At 49.6% G+C, this 20,260-nt stretch overlaps 1 protein-coding gene across 1 annotated transcript in view; it reads left to right on the plus strand.

Moving 5' to 3' along the window:
- Positions 1-8,301: 8,301 nt before the first annotated feature.
- The window catches only part of clcn2a (chloride channel, voltage-sensitive 2a), a 42,786-nt gene continuing 30,827 nt past the window's right edge, over positions 8,302-20,260 (plus strand). The window contains exon 1 of the mRNA XM_064341585.1: positions 8,302-9,480. The gene's annotated coding sequence lies outside the window, so the exon portion shown is untranslated. The remainder of the gene's footprint in view (positions 9,481-20,260) is intronic.

Raw genomic sequence — 20,260 nt, forward strand, 5'->3', positions numbered from 1 at the left:
GCTCACCTCCGCAACTGCCGACCTCAAGCAGCCACATGTCCCTTCTGCTGCACCTGGGACACACACACACCCCACCCCCGACCAACACCCCCCCACACCAGACCACACACACCACCAAGCACCACCAGACACACACACACCCCCCACACTGCGCACACAACACACACACGCACGCACACACGCACATGCATCACACACACACGCACCACGAGCACACGCACACACGCATACACACATACACACACGCACGCAAACACACGCACGCACGCACACGCATACACACACGCACGCACGCACGCACACACATGCACACACACACACACACACACGCAGAGACACACACACACACACCCACACACACACACACACACACACACACACACACACCCCCATGCACGCACGCACGCACACGCATATACGCACACACACACACATATGCACGCACCACACACACACCACACCACCCCACACCACCATGCATGCACCACAACACACCACACACACACCCGCACACACGCATACACCCACACACACCACACACCACGCACACACACACACACACACGCAGCACACACGAACCACCACACCATACACACACGCACGCACCGCACACACACGCATACACACATACACACACGCACGCACACGCATACACACACACACACACACGCAAGCACACATGCACGCACGCACGCACGCACACGCATACACACACGCACGCACGCACACGCATACACACATACACACACGCACGCATACACACACGCACGCACACACACACACGCACGCACGCACGCACGCAGGCACACGCATACACACACGCACGCACGCACGCATACGCACACACATGCACACACACACACACATGCACGCAAGCATACACACACACACACACACACACACACACACCAGACAGACACACAGGTAAAACAGAATAGTAGTTGTACGAGGGCGGGGTGGGGACAGGGGGAAAGGGGAGGCGATTGAGGTCTTTCGGGGACTCACTGATTTCCTATCCCATGATGCTTTGTGAGTCTTCATACAGGGCAAGGTGATTGGTAAGGGGAGTAGAGCCGAACCACTGCATTCTCCCTGAGACAGACAGGCAGACATGTGGATCGAGAGACATACAGACAGACAGATGGACAGACAGACAGACATACAGACAGACAGACGAACGGACAGAGAGCCATAAGCAAATGTCACAACGTGCTGAGAATGGGCCACAGACAAAATGAGTTACTCAGGGTTTTGCCTACATTCCTTCGCGTGAATACGGAACAGAAGTACATTTTGTTTGAGTCCGCTTAATTACCACTACGTGTGCTCGCAGTACCCAGAATGAAGCAGGTTATTCACAAGAGCAGTTTCGTTTTTCTGCCGTGGGTGGCAGCTGCAGTTCATCGATGGCATGTGAAATATGTAGAGCGTGGGAAAGGGTGGCACAAACAGCATCCCGTACTCTCAGGGGAGAAAAAAAAGGTACAAAAAAAGTGCCTATGAAGGCTTGTCACTAAGCCAGCAATACATAATACATTTGTACCTCTTCGCTTGTAAAAAGACACTTGTTAACGGCCCAAATGGAACATCGTTTTACTTTCATGGAACATTTGGGAAATTTTTTTCCGTAAAGAATAAAAATGTACCAACCACTGCGTCTTTATTTTTATAGTGTGGACGTACGGGACAACCCTTTTTTAAATAAAAATTTTTTTTTTTTTTTTTTGGGCTGAAATACAGGGCGTCCCGGGCTAAGACGGGACAGGCAGCTGTGGGCCCGTGGCCAAAGCCACGCCCGCCTGCGCCCCGTGCGCCGGTTTCGGCGGCACCGGCACCGGGGATGCCCGGCAGGCTCACCATGACGGACTCCAGCTCCTTCACCATGTTCAGGTCCCTCCTGGCGTGGCCGTCGCACACGAAGTCGATTGGTCTGGCCTGAACACCCGGGATATCGGAGGCAGCCATGGAGAGCAGCAGAAGCAGGAGTCCTAGACGATGACAGAGGGGAGATTAATCCTCAGCGAACCCGGGGTTGGCGTGTTGGTGTGGCAGCCTAGTCAATGCTGAAGTTACGTTGTAAAATCCAGCTTTGGTCACACCACAGGCCCAACTGCTGTACAAAATAGATTAGAGTTGAACTACCAGGGAAAACCTATCAAAGAAAATCTGAACCGAGGTAACAAGAGGCAACAAGGTCACAGAACACACTGCTGCTCTGAGCACTGCTCTAAACTGCTGCTCTAACCACTGCTCCACACTGCTGCTCTGACCGCTGCTCCACACTGCTGCTCTGACCACTTATCCACACTGCTGCTCTAACCACTGCTCCACACTGCTGCTCTGACCACTTATCCACACTGCTGCTCTGACCGCTGCTCCACATTGCTGCTCTGACCGCTGCTCCACACTGCTGCTCTGACTGCTGCTCCACTCTGCTGCTCTAACCACTGCTCCACACTGCTGCTCTGACCACTGCTCCACACTGCTGCTCTGACCACTGCTCCACACTGCTGCTCTGACCGCTGCTCCACACTGCTGCTCTAACCACTGCTCCATACTGCTGCTGCAACCACTGCTCCACACTGCTGCTCTGACCGCTGCTCCACACTGCTGCTCTGACCGCTGCTCTACGCAGCTGAAATAGAATTCTGAACAAGGAAATTGTTTTTGGCAGCATTTTAACCAAATATGTTATTTCTATCTAAAGGTAAACAGCAGTTTCTTAACACAGCTGTGTTGACAGTACTCTTGGCCTTGCAACAGAGGGATATCAGGTGTGACTTTATTGCAGTACAGTCATAGCATCTGCTCAGTTCCAAGAGAACTGGACTTGCATAAGTCAGAGAATGGACGGACGGTGACCTGTCAACAACGAGCAGGTTCGTTGAATCAGATTGTCAAAGATTAGGTTACAACCCCCCAAAGATGGAGGAATGACCTCCGTCCAATGCCCTGCAGTCCCTCCACCCATCCCCCTGTTACACTAGGACCCCACTTCCCAAAACCAAACATGCATGTCATAAGAAACCCGGGGCGAAAAATAAAAAGCTGAAACGGAAGTGGCTTCTTCGTAATCGCCCCCAGGACTCTGGGACCATCTACCCGAAGAGATCTGACAAGCTCAATACACGTCTGCCTTTTAAAACCTCCTTCTGAAATCTCCCTTCCATAAACTTTCTTTTCTTTCGCCTTTCGTTCCTTTTTTTGGCTGAAGCTCACCGTCTTTGGCTTTGGCGTCGCCATTTTTGTCACCGCCGTTGTCTGTTTTCATGTTTTTAATGCCGTTGCTTATGTGTCTTTTTCAGTCCATTTTTCTTCCCTGTTTTTATCTTTATTTTGAAAAGTACCCCAGGGCCAACGTCTGAAAGGCTTTGTTAAAGAACCCCTGCATGCTGACCAACCAGATTCAAGATAATTAGGGTGAAAGCCAGGTCATTGCCAGTACAGTACGGGATGTACTGACATCTTGCACTTCCACCATAAGGATGACTTCCTATCTGTAAACGCACGTTGAATGACCTCAACGGCTTCCGTTCTATTTTCTTAAGAAGATACGTGTTTTATTTTCCATTTTAGATTCCAATATTAATTCATATTTAATGTCAGTTTTCTCAGGCCAGCGGTGTATAAAATAATGTACAAGATGCGTTTGGCGACGCAACAGCCGTAGAGTTGGCTTAAGTCTAATTTAATTTCTTTTGATGATGCGGCGTCATCTGCTTGTCTTCTCCGTCACGCAAAAGTGCATTACATTAGAGACACAACAATTTTGCACGTGCACATCATTACGACGCTTCTAAATTATGCACGGCACATGACACCAATTATGGTATAGATACAACAAGGAAAACAGCTTTTATGTTGTTATTCACAATTTAACACCGAAGAGTGCCTTGCAATTAAATTACATTTTAGGTAATTTCGCGTGGTATTTCGGCGCTTTGGCAAGGTATCATGCGTCCGAAACACAAACAGTACACGTTGAGCCTCTCAGGAAAAGTTTATATACTCACTACTTAAATCCATCCCCGGCTCGACCCCTGCGCAACAGGTCTGTCACCGTATACTTAATAACGCGCCCACTTTCCATTAAAATGTTCGGCTCTCACCCCGATCCGGCCGTAGAAATCTCCACGCGCTGAGAGGCGTGCGTGTCAAAAGCTAGACACCCCCGCATTGATCCGAGCCACGGTTCAGCCCCGCCGCTTCCCTCTGCCGCTGTGATTTGTGAGTCGCGATGGGGGGGACATAGTGAATCGCGGGGGTGGGTGGGTGTTTTTTTTTTTTTTTTGTATCTTATTCTCTCTGAGCGGCTCGGATTTCCAGTTGTGGAGGAGGTTACCGAAAATGACGAAAAGGGGAAGATCAAGGATTTTTATTCCCCATTCAGTGCACGCATATTTGCTCATATGCTTGCAATTATCTAAAGTAGCCTACAAATGGAACACTTCTGACAAAGGTTCCATATAACTTCTATGGAGAAAAAAAATAAATAAGTGTAAGCAAAGTTAATATTTTATTTTAAAGTTGCGACGTGCAGTGCTGAGAGAAATTATTGATCGGACCCTGGAACATGCCCAAAAATGGTCAATGCCAGGGTCACGTCAGTGCAGCAGACACGGGTGCGTAAAATCTTGTTTGTATTATTATTTTCGTTTCATTCATGGAGCCCATAAAGTATTTGACGACCGTTTTGGTGACTTTTGATCATTAACGGCAGCAATAGCCAGACTTCGTTGACGTTCCTGATATCCTAAGACAGAGGCCTCCACCACTGGGAAGGAGACGCTTTTTTAAGGTTCCGGTAAATAGAAACCATGAACTATTTTAAAAATGTCGCTGCTGCTGGCATAGAATGGAATGTCTGACACCTGCAGTTACAATGTTCTAACAGGGGTAGGCTACTAAGCCACTCACTGTAAATGGGAGCCCAGCTTGGCCAATAAGCCAGCCACTGTAATTGACTGCGGTCAGTGTAGAAGTCCCCCTTCAAATGAAGACCTGGGAGGCTCCCGGGTGAGCTCAACCCCCGGAACACCTGCTGACGTGCATCCGCAGGATTCCACATTCACCTCTCAGACCGTCGCGCCACGCAGCGTGCCGCCGGGGATTCTGGGACCCATGAAAACATCTTACGTTGGGCCCCACCACCCCAGGCCACCAAATCCCTGCACAATTACAGCACAATTTTGGAATCATTCTCCAACTCCCCCCCCCTCCTCCCTCCCCCGCCGTCATATGACACCCCTGCTTGTGTCCCGGAACTTCACATGACGTCACAGGCCATATTGTATGGCAGTATTGCCGAACGGCTACAGGCAGCACAACTGGGTAATGAAGAAACATCGCAAACGGCTGATCCTATTGTGCTGTGCGGTAACTCTCTAATCTGTAGCCGTAGCCTTCTCATTGTGAGATCGGTCACGTAGCTTCTTTTATGCCGCCACCCCCCCCCTCCCCACCTCCCCCCACCCCACCCCCTGGCTGACTCAAAATCTATTCCAAGCCCCTCTTCAGGGTGACGTTGAAAACAGGATGAACAGTTTAATCTGCTTTGATTGGCACAGAGTGAGAAGTGACTAGTTCTTTTTTAGGCAACACGCACGATAACGAGGATCGATTGAAACAGACCGCTGAGACGAGTCCAGTGACGGGCATTATCGGGAGAGAAGAAAACTGCGAAGCCGGAAAGAGGTCGCGAGCTGCAGGAAAACAGGATGCGTAGAAGGAACTGCAGGATGTCGACCTGGCTTTTTTGGGTAGCCTAATTTATGTCCCTGACAACCGATCCACGATCCAGCATTTCGAATTGCATTCTTATACGAGCCGCGTCACGCTTTTGTGAGAACAATGACAGCGAGCAGGCTACTGCGCCAGTGGGAAAGGCCTGACGGAACAGGCTCGCGCGCATGAGTCATGCGCTGATATAGGCCGCGGTGAGAACGTCCCTGTAAGAGAGCTTCTTATCACAAAAATCAACGTGATATCTGTGCTAATGCTCTTTCGCGTTTAATGTGGTGAAGGCCTCCCCCTCGTGGGGTGATAATGTAATGCGTTTTTTTCCCTTCTCTCCACGAGAGCGCCCTCCGAAAAGTATGGGAACAAGTAGAGTGAAATTAGTCACTTTTGCCATTTACCTAATGCATTTGGATTTTACATCAAAAGATGAATATGAGACAAATGTACAGACGATCAGATTTTATTCCATGGTATTTACATGTTACAGAAACAGCTATGCTGTTTCCAGGTCTCAATGAGGAAATTGATTATTCTCCTTTCTTATAATTTGTTTTGTTTTGACTTTCTTTTGGGGGAACATGAGCTCATGTGTTTATGAACATTTTTAAAAATTGTTTCATGTGGTGTGTTCTGCTACTTTACTTACTGTATGGTATTTCATATATTGGGGCGACATAGCTCAGGAGGTAAAAGCGGTTGTCGCGCAAAAGCATTGCCGGTTCGATCACCCCCCCCGGGCATGTCGAAGTGTCCCTGAGCAAGACACCTAACTGCTCTGGTGAATGAGAGAAGCGCTATATAAATGCAGTCCATTTACCATATTGTAGTTTAGATTTTGTCAATACGTGGGTTTTTTCCTCCATTTCTAGTCACCTGCTCAATCTGTTATGGTAATGAGCCTATGATGTCATTTCTTATATAAATTTCATCTTTTTCCTCACTACTGGTTAGTCACCCTTATGAAGGCCAGCATGCCGCAACACGTAGGTGCATGTTTTTAACCTTTGCTGTGCATTAGCCATACAGTAAAGGCTTTTCACTTTTTCACAACAAGAGTGCCTTGGTCGCTATCTTTTTTTGTCAACTTCATCACCCTTGTACCAAAGAGCACCTTGTTGGATTTTACTCACTTCCATTGTCCTGCTGCAGGGTGAAACACTGGTCAATAAGGTTGGAGGAATTTCTTTGTGCATAGCCATTACCTTGTACATACAGTTCCAGGCATTCATCCTACCGCTGCACATCCTGCATTGCATCATCAATAAAGATGAGTGAGCCTGTTCCAGAAGTTGCCATACATGCTCGAGCCATGACACTACCCCCCCCCCCCCCATATTTCAGAGATGAGGGGGAGACCATGGGCTGTTCCTTCCTTTCTCCACACTTTTGGCCTTCCAACGGTTTGTTTTGATCTCATCTGTCCATACAGGGCGGCAGTGTAGCACAGTGGGTAAAGAACTGGGCTTGTAACCGAAAGGTCGTAGGTTCGATTCCCGGGTAAGGACACTGCCGATGTACCTTTGAGCAAGGTACTTAACCGAAATTGCTTCAGTGTATATATCCAGCTGTAAAAATGGATACAATATAAAAATGCTATGTAAAAGTTGTGTAAGTCGCTCTGGATAAGAGCATCTGCTAAATGCCTGTAATGTAATAAAGCTTTGTTACAGAACGCTTGTTTCTGTATTTTTTTTTTTGGTGAATTCTAATCCAGCCATTTGATTCCTGCTGCTGATGAGGGGTTTGCATCTTGCAGGGTAGCCTCAATAATTCTACTCTGAAAACATTTCACGAACAGTGGCCAGTGCTATTTTCACCCCTGTCCTCTGGAGCCTGCAGGCGATGTCACTGACCATTGCTTTATGGGTTTTCTTCACAGCTCTTAGGAATTGTTTGTAATCCACTGCAGGTGTCTTCCTTCTCCAACATGTACGTTGTTCGTTTCTCAGACCACCAGTGGATTTTTTCTTTTTCAAGACTTTCCAAACTGGTGTACTTGATATACCCAGGTTCTGTCCTATCCCTCTGCACAATTATTATCATCTCTGCTTACTGATTAGTTGTTTTTCAGCCATAGTTAGTCTTCTGATCTTCGCAGTGGTGAGTCCAAATGCAAACTCCACAAATGACAACAATGGCTATAACCAAGTCTAGATACTCACTGACTGTTCATTTGTGAACAATGCATGCTAAAGGAAACAACAGAGCAGCAGTTAACACCCCTCAGTAAACCATAAATGCATTTTTGCATTTGCCTTTTGTTTGTTTACTCGTCAAGTGAAATGTGCACACAGGACTGATAAACTATTACTCACGCTAAAATTCCCCGAAATACCCTTCGTGAATTGGTCATCGATCGCGCTGTGCCCAGAATAAAATTAATTCACAAAGACAATACAACCGCCAACGACCTATTTAATTACCACTGCGCACCAACACTGGAACTGCAAGGCCCGGACGGATGCCCTTGGATGCCCGTACCTTGGACGACTATATGGACAGATTCGGTGAACTGTAGGTCCGCTGTTTGACTTCCCAGTCGTGTTATCTGCAGGAGGTGTGCGACGACTCCCTTGAGTTTCAAAAATCTCCGTCTGTGTTGGCGAATACTGCGGTGCATTGTCACGCGCTCCAGCACTCATCGAAGTACCCTCGTGCCACCTGCTGGCTTCTCGTCTGCTCCAATGAGCGGGATAACTCGGCACACACGACTCTGATCGCACCAAACTGATCTTATAGCCGGAAGCCCACTTGTCCGCATGTCCCCTGTTGATCAGGCGCGCGGATGTGATCCCGCTTCTGCCCTGCTCCCCAGCCAAGGCTAAATTCAAAAGAATATAGAATCGAGCTGCGCCTGCCTTCGCAGTCTTTTTGGACCATTCGCTCTGCTGCATCCCAGGCGTCACGGCGGTGCTACGCAGCAACGCAACCATTCCAAGTGCAAGAAATCCCTGCTCGAGGTAACTGAAATCATCGCCATACCATGGACAGCTCATAACTATGGAGCATGCGATTTACTACAGACAGGATTGTTTTGTATCTTGTTTTACCCCTTGCCCACTCCACAGTGCCCCTTGAAGACGTATTAAACTTCATGCGTACATGTTGCTCCGGTACTGTGGAAAGATAAGGCAATACGGAAACCAAAGCGAAGTACTCGTCAATTCTGATTTGCTGAGCGCTTTAAGAACGTGAAATGGCAGAGAAGAAATAACACCTGTTCAAGCTGCAATTGCGTTTGGATCTACACACAACCGCGAAGGTGACGGTCACGGTCAGAACCCGCATTGCAACACGAAGTCAGCGCCGGGCTACCGGCTCATTCCCTTTCCCTGGAAACGGACAGGCGGTCAGACGGAGGCACGTACCCTGCGTGACATTGTTGAAGAGCCGGATCCCAGAGAAAGACGTTTGGAAGTTTAGAAGAAATGGGCTACACAATTCGAGTCAAGAAACCCTGCCATCCAGTAACAGCGGCAGGGAAATTCTGATCCGCGTTTCGTATGACGGGAAAAGGGTTCTGACACCACCTGTTCTATGGGACGGAAATCGATGTGAAACTAAGGTGAACTTCGCTTAAAATCGTCCGTCCGTTACCCATAGCAGCCTGTGGGACGCGCGTGCATTATCAATTCCTTCCACGCTTTTCTATGTGAGCGAGCGAGGGATGGAGGAGGTACAGGTACCGGCTTGGGGATTATAATTAGGACCGTCGCGCACGGAGGCACCAGAAGAAGAAACGTAAGTACCAGTATAGCCGATCAATCTTTTCAACATCCATCGCCACAACATGCGTTCAGCACCTTGGATACCCGCAGTCTCACGTCCTTGTCGGCAAAATAGCCCATATAAAATTGACATCCATATTATTTCAGGACGTTGTTACGAAATTGTGAATTTAGTGACAGCATTATCGGGATTCTACATTATCCGTTAATATGTTGCCGGGTAGCCTACTTAGTGCGATTTCGGGCTAAGCTCAAGGTTAAAAGAGGATTCCGACGTGTAGGCTATTCGAACTTGCAACAAGTCCGTATTCCTAAAGAAATGAAACAAGTCGATTCGTACACGACTGCGTTTTGTTTTGATGGCTCAAAAATATATACAGACTTATATTGGCCTACGTGGTTTTAAAAATACAAATATATATATACCTTTTATCTTTTTTTGTACTGATTTTTATATTTCATGAATGAGATTTGAATGCTCTTGAATCATTTCATGAAAAGCATTTTAAATCTTAAACCGGTGAAACGGGACAGGAATTCAGTAATTTCATGTGAGAGCCGTATGTCCTTAGCGATCAGTTTCTCAGTCAGTCTGTTTGTCTTTCTGTCTCTCTGTCGCGGTCTTTATTTTCAGCATAATTTTTTCCCCCCAAATTCTGAAATGTTACTTTTATATTAAACCCCCCCCCCTAAATAGCAACTTTATCCCTATATTGAATGCCTGACAGTTCAATGTAGCTTTTTTGTTCTCAATGTTACGTATACACCAAGACTAGAAAACTTCTGCGTTTGAGGATGAGCGCAAACATCCTTAAGGCCTTGGGTGAAGGATCTAGAAAGTTCTGGTGGTGAAAACTGTGCCAGTGTGTCAGTGCTGGAGGCTGTGGAGCACCTGGTTCCAGGGAGGATGTTTTGAGGAACAGAGGGGTTTTGCCTCAGTGACACACCTTACACTCACCTTACACGCACCTTACACCCATCTTACACTCACCTTATGCACATCAGAAACTCACCTTAGATATACCCTACACACACCTTCCGTACATTTTACACACATCTTACACTCACCTTACACACACCTTGCTTACACACACTTTGCATGCATCGCAAACTCACCATACACACACCTTATGCACATAGAGAAACTCACCTTGGACACACCTTCCACGCAGCTTACACTCACTTTAAACAAATCTGACACTCTTACATAGAGAAAACACTGAACTGTGGCACAGATGCGCACCTGTAGGTGTGTGTGTGCGGGGGGGGTGGGGGCAGGGGGGGTGGAGGGGGGTGGGGGGAGTGAGCGCGGTAAGAATCCGGGCCGTGACGCTCGGCAAAGTCGCGCGGAAGTCGAGCGGCGTGCGTTGACTCACCCCGCCACGGCTCGGTCCTCCGCGGGCGGGTGACATCGCTGGGGCTCTCTTTAAAATGCAAAAACTGTGACGTCTTCTCTGGCACAGACAGCGCGCGGGGGGGCGGGGGGGGGAGGAGGGGTGCAGGCAGGGAATCAGGCTGGATCTCTGTGTGGGAAAAGAGGGAGAGAGGTGTGGGGGTGGAGAGAGAGAAAGAGAGAGAGAGAGAGAGAGAGAGAGAGAGAAGCTCCTCACCATTGCTCTTTTTATCAGTTAATACGCAGTGGTTCTCTGTTGTGCGGGTGGATGTCCTTATTCTCTCGGCCTGTCTCTTTGCCCCTCCCCTCTCTCTCTCTCTCCTTCTTTCTCTTCCTCTCTTTCCTCTAATCTTTCTTTCTCTGATTCGCACACACGAACACTGTCATACACATGCAGGCACACAGACACATAACAGCATGCTTGCATGTGGGCACGGCGATGTGCATGCCCACGTACGTATGCCAGTGCGCACCACATACACACACACATACACCTACACACACACACACACACACATGCAGAGACACATGCACACACACATACACACACACACACACACACACATACACACACACACACACACACATGCAGAGACACATGCACACACACACACACACACACACATACACCTACACACACACACACACACACACACATACACCTACACACACACACACACACACACCCACATGCAGAGACACATGCACACACACACACACACACACACACATACACCTACACACACACACGCACACACACACACACATACACCTACAACACACTACGCACACACACACATACACCTACACACACACACACACACACACATGCAGAGACACATGCCACACACATAACACACACACACACACACACACATACACCTACACACACACACACACACACACGCACATGCAGAGACACATGCACACACACACACACACACACACACACATACACCTACACACACACACACACATACACATCGAGACACATACACACACCACACACACACACACACCACATGCAGAGACACATGCACACACACCACACACACACCACATACACCTACACACAACACACACATAAAACACACACAACATACACTTGCACACACACAACACACAACACACAACACTACACACACATCCACCACACACATACACTACACACACACACACACACATACACATGCAGAGACACATGCCACACAACACCACCACACTGACACCAACCAATGAAGACACAGCACAACACACACACACATACACTTACACACACATACACACACACATACACATGCAGAGACACATGAACACACACACACACACACACACACACGCACATGCAGAGACACATGCGCACACACACACACACACACATACACATGCAGAGACACATGCACACACACATAAGCACACACACATACACCACACACACACACACATACACATGCAGAGACACATGCACACACACATAAATACACACACATACACCTACACACACACACACACATGCACACACACACACACACACACACACACACACACACACACACACACACACGCAGAAACTAATCCCTCTCCTACGCCCTCTTGTCTGTTCAGTGGGTCCTCACCTCCGTATTGGTGACGGGGCTTTTGGGGGGGGAGGTCGCTGCCCTTGTTTGAGCAAACCTCTCTCCCAGAACACCCTGAGAGGCGCCTGAGACGGGTCTCGACCTGTTGTCACGGCGACAGCCGGTGTTGCACCTGGGAAGCGCAGGGTTTTTACCTGCGGCGGGGGGGGAACGTGGGCCGCTCGTGGCCCGGCAGGCCTCCGGATCCCCAGGGAAAACAAACTCCGTATTTATTTCTGTTCATTTTCACCTCCCGCGTAACTTCATAACCTTTTATTAATGCTTGGCGCTTAATTCAGTGTATGCCCCCCCGCTCTACCCCGGACGGGTTCGAGTGACAGCGAGTACGTGCTTTATATCTTGTATGCACACACACACACACACACACACACTCATACACACAGACACCCACAATGTACACATACACACACACAGATACATTTGAATTTGTGCATCGATACGACCATGGGCTGTAGTTCCCTGTTCTGATTTGCAAATGCACCAGTGGGGGGGGGGGCGGGGGGCGCTGTTTTAACTGGGACATTTCCCCTAAACCCCTGGGGGGGCACTTTTCAGGGTTAAGGAGGCGGGGGGGGGGGGCAGTCTGTTCTACTTAATCACACCCCTAAAGATAGGGAGTCTCAGAAGGGTTGGGTCCTGCCCAGTTAAAAGCTGACTGCCAGCTGGTTCACTGTAGGGCCTACTTGAAATTGGGGGTATTTTAGGCAACGGATGTTACCGGCACTGTCAGTTTTTTCTTTTTCTTTTTTTTTTTTTTCCTCCGCTCTTCATCGATGGCCAACAGGCAGATCTCTTTTTCAGTCGTGCTTTTGAGGAGCTGGTGCTCTGGTCCAAAGATGGGCCTGTGGTGGAACAGAAGATGCTTGTAAAAGTTTTGTGGAAATCTACAAACCGGTGGAGTGTTGGTTCACTGTCGTTTATTGACTAGGTGGCATTTATTTATTTATTTATTTATTTGTGTTATGTGGGAAAGGTGTGTAGTTGTCAAGTGTGTGAGTTAAAAATGGGTATGAATGATTCGTTTGGTGTGTGTCCTTGTGTAAGTTAAAGCTGGGCATGTTAATAATTTGTTTGCCATTTGTCCATGTGAGTTAATGCTGGGTGTGTGAACGATTCATTTGGAATTTGTCCATTCATGAGTTAAAGCTGGGTGTGTGTGAAGGATTCATTTGGCATTTTCCCATGCGTGAGTTAAAGTGGGGTCTGTATATGATTAATCCGGAGTTTGTCCTTGTGTGAGTTAAAGCTGGGTGTGCGAATGATTCATTTGGCATTTGCCCATGTGTGAGTTAAAGTGGGGTCTGTATATGATTAATCTGGAGTTTGTCCTTGTGTGAGTTAAAGCTGGGTGTGCGAATGATTCATTTGGCATTTGCCCGTGTGTGAGTTGAATCTCTGAGTCCGTCCTGCTCGGGCTGTGGTGAGGCGAATCGAGAGGAGGGTGAGACGTGGCGGGGAACGGAGCTGATCGGCATTCCGCTGCCAGCTGCAGGGGGGATTACTTTAGAGTCCCAGGGTGTGCAATCGCTCGTCTCCCACGGCAACACGTGAGCCAACAAACGGAGAAATCAAATAAACTAACGGACCGACAGGTACACACACACACACGCACGCACACGCGCACACGCACACGCACACGCACACGCACAAGCACACGCACACACACACACACACACACACGCACGCACGCACGCGCACACACACACACATGCACACACACACATACCTACACAGACACAGACACATACACGCATGTACAAGCACACACACTCACACACACATACATACACAGACACAGACACATACACGCATGTACAAGCACACACACTCACACACACATACATACACACACGCATGTACAAACACACACAGGCACACACACACACACACATGCATACACAGACACACACCGACCCAGAACACACACATGCACACATATATATGCACATGCACACATGCATACACATACACGCACACATACATACACACATGCATGCACAAACGCACACACGCACAAAACAGTGCTCAGGTCCCACTGTTCCTCCTCCCCTGGAAAACATATAGAGTAATATTTTCAATCTTCTAATATCTATTATGTTTCCAATATTATAATCCACACGGGACTGACAAATTGTGATGTGACACTGTGTGGCAGTGATGTTATCCTGTCAACATTTTCAATGCGAGCTCAAATTCAAATTCAAATTTCAACAGCTTGACTTGGAACTTATCACCAACTGTCAATTCGATTCAAAATGGACTCCGGAATTGACACAGAGCTTCTCTGACTGTTGTGAGGTAAATTCACTCTGACAGTGCCCTGAAGGCCAGGAATCTCAGGCAGGGGCTCAGATCTGCAAGTGTGCTTCAGTGGCTTCGTTAGGACGGGGGGGGGGGGGGGGGAGGGGGGCAGAGGGGAGGAGGGGGCACATACCTGCATGACTGCAGATAGGAAAATAAACAGAATGAGGGTGATGCCCAGTGATGGTGCAATTCTTCCTCTCTACTTTTGAGTGAAAATAATCCACCTCACTCACTTCAGCCCCCCCCCTCCAACCCCCACAACCCCCCCGCGTTCCCTATCTCTCTCTCTCTCTCTCTGCCTGTACACTCAATTCAATCAATCATTCAATCAATTTTATTTTTATCTACTGCTCTTCACACCACGCTGCACCCGGGGGGTGATAAGGACTCTTAAACAATCTCTCTCTCACCCCTCCCTTTCTCGTCCTCTTGCTTTCACTCTCTCGCTCTCTTTATCTCCCGTTCCCTCTCTCCCTTTATATGTCTCTCCTGCTGTATTTCTCTCCCTTTCCCTCTCACTCACTTCTTCTTTCTTTTTTGTCTCTCCCCTTCTCCAATTCAAATTCAAAAAAGCTTGATCGACATGTCCGCACATCAGTATAGTATTGCCAAAGTGATTGTTTACATAAAACCATAATGGCAGCAACCGCAACTATTGGAACAATAATAATGTTAAAGATAAGGGGTGATTGGACCCTCAGTAATAGGGGTGGGGTCGGGGAGCTTTGTTAACAAATAAAATTCCCTCTCTCTCTCTCTGCCTCTCTCTCTCTCTCGCTCTCTCTATTTTTTCATAATATTTTCTGTAATTTGAATATTTTGCTGTAATTTGGTCCGGTGCCAGTGAATGCTCCCAGCACAGCCATGCCTGTGTTCAGGTGTCAGGTGGCTAACGGGAACACAGAACATGCTATTGGTCAGGAACACAGGAATAACATGCTCTGCGCATGCTCTGCGCATGCTCTGCGCATGCTCTGCACATGCTCTGCACCGTGTACAACTGTAGACGTTATAGGTGGAAAAAATGAAACAAAATCGAATTCATTCCAGCATCGTAAAAAAAAAAGCAGTTTTGCCCTAGATTTGAGAGGGAGAGAGGTCCTGCAATGTGATAGGTCACTTGAGGGAGTGAAGCATTTTTTTAATGGACGCCACAGGACTCCAAGATGTGGAGTCAAGCCAATCCCAGCCAAAGCCCAGCCAAGCCAAGCTAGCTTTCTCCTTTTTCTAAGTCCGGGCTGCATTCCTCTCTAACTCTTCAGAGGTGAGGAATCAAGGTAACAGGGGGAGAATGAAGTGACGGGTTCTCTAACCTGTACGGAACAGTGATCACTCTCTGATGGTACATAAACCTTTAAATGGCTCTTTGAGTTCGGATAAAATATATTCAGCGACGACGGTCTGCGGGCGTTTCATTGTGTACAGCCAGAAATACGTCCCGTTCTCAGTACCAAGGTCTTCAAGGCCTCCGTAATTAAAATCTGTGAGACACCTTCTTCTCCAGGGTATCCACGTGAGGGGTCCCTATTGGTCGTACAAAAAAAAAAAAAAAAAAAAAAACAGATTTTTTGAATTGTGTTCATGTCATTGTACGGGTCCCGATGATTTCCAGTGGCATCAACACGGGTAATGGGATTTGAAGGTCACCTTGAACGCTCGGGCCGCCGCAGTTATCTCGTCCATCAGATGGATACTTAAACAAGCTCCGCGTTTTCTTGTTAGCCCTGTTCCCCGTTCACTTCAGTGGGTTATGTCCTCCTTGCCGAAAGACTCCACATTCGCTGCTGGTGAAGGGGCCCTTTCTTTAAAACAAACTAGTGATTAAAACGTGGTAGGTAGAGACACAGTAGTTTGTCAGCTGCCCTGATGGAGAGCCTTGCTGAGGCTGACTGTACTAATAATCAAGGAGTAGGGAATAAGGGGGGGGGGGGTTGGATTGAGAGAGCTTTTAGGAAACCTGTCACTGGATAGGGCCCAAAAGAAAAAAAAGGTCAGGGGGTGACGCTGCTGGTACCTGTGTTGAGGGCCCCCAAAAAGTCAGGGGGTGACGCTGCTGGTACCTGTGTTGAGGGCCCCCAAAAAGTCAGGGGGTGACCCTGCTGGTACCTGTGTTGAGGGCCCCCAAAAAGTCAGGGGGTGACCCTGCTGGTACCTGTGTTGAGGGCCCCCAAAAAGTCAGGGGGTGACGCTGCTGGTACCTGGGTTGAGGGCCCCCGAAAAGTCAGGGGGTGACCCTGCTGGTACCTGTGTTGAGGGCCCCCAAAAAGTCAGGGGGTGACCCTGCTGGTACCTGTGTTGAGGGCCCCCAAAAAGTCAGGGGGACCCTGCTGGTACCTGTGTTGAGGGCCCCCAAAAAGTCAGGGGGTGACCCTACTGGTACCTGTGTTGAGGGCCCCCAAAAAGTCAGGGGGTGACCCTGCTGGTACCTGTGTTGAGGGCCCCCAAAAAGTCAGGGGGTGACCCTGCTGGTACCTGTGTTGAGGGCCCCCAAAAAGTCAGGGGGTGACCCTGCTGGTACCTGTGTTGAGGGCCCCCAAAAAGTCAGGGGGTGACCCTGCTGGTACCTGGGTTGAGGGCCCAGGCTGCGCTCACGACGAGAAGCTCTACCAACTGCTCAGCCGGTAGGTGGGCGGTGGAAAGCGTTTGCACTTACGCGAGAACTTACTGACTGTGCTCGTTGGCCTCGTTCGAAAAGGCTCCCTCTCTCCCCTCCATTGTGTCCGGGACAAAGTGCTGCCTTTTATTTCGGAGAGGGAGAGAGAGAACAGAACTAACAATGAGATCATCAATAACGTGACTAGGCACGGGGAGTCGTTTGCTAGAACGCCTTCCGCGAAAACGTTTTTTTTTTACAATTTACAGCTTCGGCATGTTTAATAGTGGAGCGACTTCACAGCGCGCTCTGTTAAATCTGGGGTGCTTTATCCGAGTGGAAAAAAAAGAAAAACGCAGAAGAGAATGTATTCTGTCAGAGTTAATTTGGGACCGACAACTTTGCCGCGTAAGTGAATTCGAACGCCGCCGCTAGGGAAAGCGACAGCAACGCAGCGAGCGAATCTGCGCTGTTGCAGGGGAGCGTGCTTGGAACGCCAAGGGGAGAGAGAAAGGTTTGGTTCTTGCTTTTTAAAAAAATGTGTTCGTTTAAATAGATACACACCCACACCGCGCTATTCCGATCTCTGACTTTGCCTCCATGCTGCGGTGCACCCACACAGGAGGTCTGCGAAAAGAAAGCCGGAGAGATTGTCGACCGGCAGAAAAACGCCGAGGATCCGCGTTCGGACGGCGCGGTAACCGTGAGCGACGAGAGAGCCGGTAAACTCACGGAATGTGAGGGAGCGTGAGAGTGGCGCCTGAGAGGGCACCTTGCCGCACGGCAGGTGAGGAGTGGACGTGCCTGGTGCCCGGTCACACAGCCAAGGGGGCGGGGCGTGAACACCCCCTATACCCCACCAAAACGCTGGATATGTCAGGAAAATATCTAATCTAATCTAATCTAATCTGCTGGTAGTTGATTGGAAAAATGGAAGAAGTACCTCCCGCCCCCACCTCACGCCCCTCTGGTTGATGATTTTGACCGTTGTTCCTGCCTCCCGCCAGCAGGGGTCTGCGGTCGCTAGGGGCCGCCGTGGGGTTCGCGCACGCGGCGGGGGGGTCTGATCACCGCCTCCGCGGCAACCGACCGCGGCGACCGACCGCGGCTGCGAAGCTGAGGAGCAGGTGGCGGGAGCAGTGCATGCTGGGACAGGTGTCAGCGCCGGCTGAATCCCTTATGAGTCACGTAGGGTTACATGAAAGAAAATAATAGGGGGGGTGCGGGGGGGAGGTGGGTGGGTGGGGGGCGGTGCAGGGAGAGAAGGAACAAGAGATAAGAGGAGTGGGATGGAGAACGGAAGCATTGGAGTTTGGGGTGGCGTAAGAGGAACAGCAGAACACTGGAAAACGAGGGAAGAAGAGGCAAAACACTGCTGGGCTCCTTTCCGCCTTCTTCTTTCTGTTGATTTAACGGGCTGGGGGGGGGTGTGGGGGTGGGGGTGGGGGTGGTTAGCCAGAAACCTGACCGCCTGCCCCCCAGACGAGCGGAGAGGCCTTTGTTTCTGCTGACGGGGGCGCTCTGCAGGCCGGCTCCGGTGCCGAAGGAGGCGAGTCGATTACATCCCCACTTTTATTTTATTAGATTTATTGAAGCCGGTGCGGCCGGCTCTATCACACACACTCATCTCACCCCCGCCCCCCCCCCGCCCCCCCACCTCCCCGTTCCAAAATCCTGCCCCACCATCAACCATCCTCCTGCTGCACAGTCCCTTGGGCTATATCATCCTGCCTGATTTGCTGATTTTGATTGGCTACTACTGCGCCGTGCCATGATCCCGCACCCGAGGCCTGTACCGAGTGATGATGATGATGTCACAGATTGTGCCCTTGATTGTTGGCCTCGACGACCCTCGGTGCCGGTTATAGAAACACGGCTCATTATGATGTCATAATGCGCGCTCCATTATTTGCCCTGCTCGGCTCTTGCCGTCGTGTCATTGGCGTAGGCGAAGTAGCCGTGGAAACGGAGCACCGTGCAAGCACCGTGGCCGCGCTGTGCGAAGAGGAGAAGCGCGCGGCAAGCCTTCGTTTTCTTAAAAGCCCCACCAGTCACAGATTACCACCGCGCGCATAAAACGATGACGCACCCAACAAATATAAAGTCACCTTCTGTTTGACGGTTCTGAAGCCTCTGTGTTTTCAGTGAGCTTGCGTTCAGCTCCTTCACTGTTTGCAGAACCCTGTTTGCAGGAGGAGTTGAAAATATGTGGTTGAGCTAAGTGAGCTCTGGTTTTTTTTTTTTTTTTTTTGGAAAGGGGTGCAGATTCCCTCCTGCTGGGCCCATTTCCTGGGGCATTCTGTACGTCTGCCGAAGGTTATGCAATGATGTCCATCCATCCATCCATCCCTCCATCCCTCCATCCGTTTGTCCATCCATCCATGACAAACGCATCTAGAAAAGTGGGGAGGGAGCGATGAGGCGGCGGGCCGACTTCGGCCTGTCTACCTGTCTACCCGTCACCCGTCTACCTGTCTACCTGTCTACCCGTCTACCCGTCTACCCGTCTACCTGTCTACCTGTCTGCCTGTCTACCTGTCAACCTGTCTGCCTGTCTACCTGTCTGCCTGTCTGCCTGTCTACCTGTCTACCTGTCTACCCGTCTACCCGTCTACCTGTCTACCTGTCTACCCGTCTACCCGTCTACCCGTCTACCTGTCTACCTGTCTACCTGTCTACCCGTCTACCTGTCTACCTGTCGGCCGGGCGGCCGGGCGGCCTGGGAAACAGAGGTGATCTCCGCTTAACGAGGGCAATGAGGAGGGAGCCCCCCCCCCCCCCCCCGCTTAACGAGGGCGATGAGGAGGGAGCCCCCCCCCCCCCGCTTAACGAGGTCGATGAGGAAGGAGCCATTACGGCTAACGTC

This window comes from Anguilla rostrata, chromosome 6 (genome assembly GCF_018555375.3).
Source record: "Anguilla rostrata isolate EN2019 chromosome 6, ASM1855537v3, whole genome shotgun sequence".
NCBI lineage: Eukaryota > Metazoa > Chordata > Actinopteri > Anguilliformes > Anguillidae > Anguilla > Anguilla rostrata.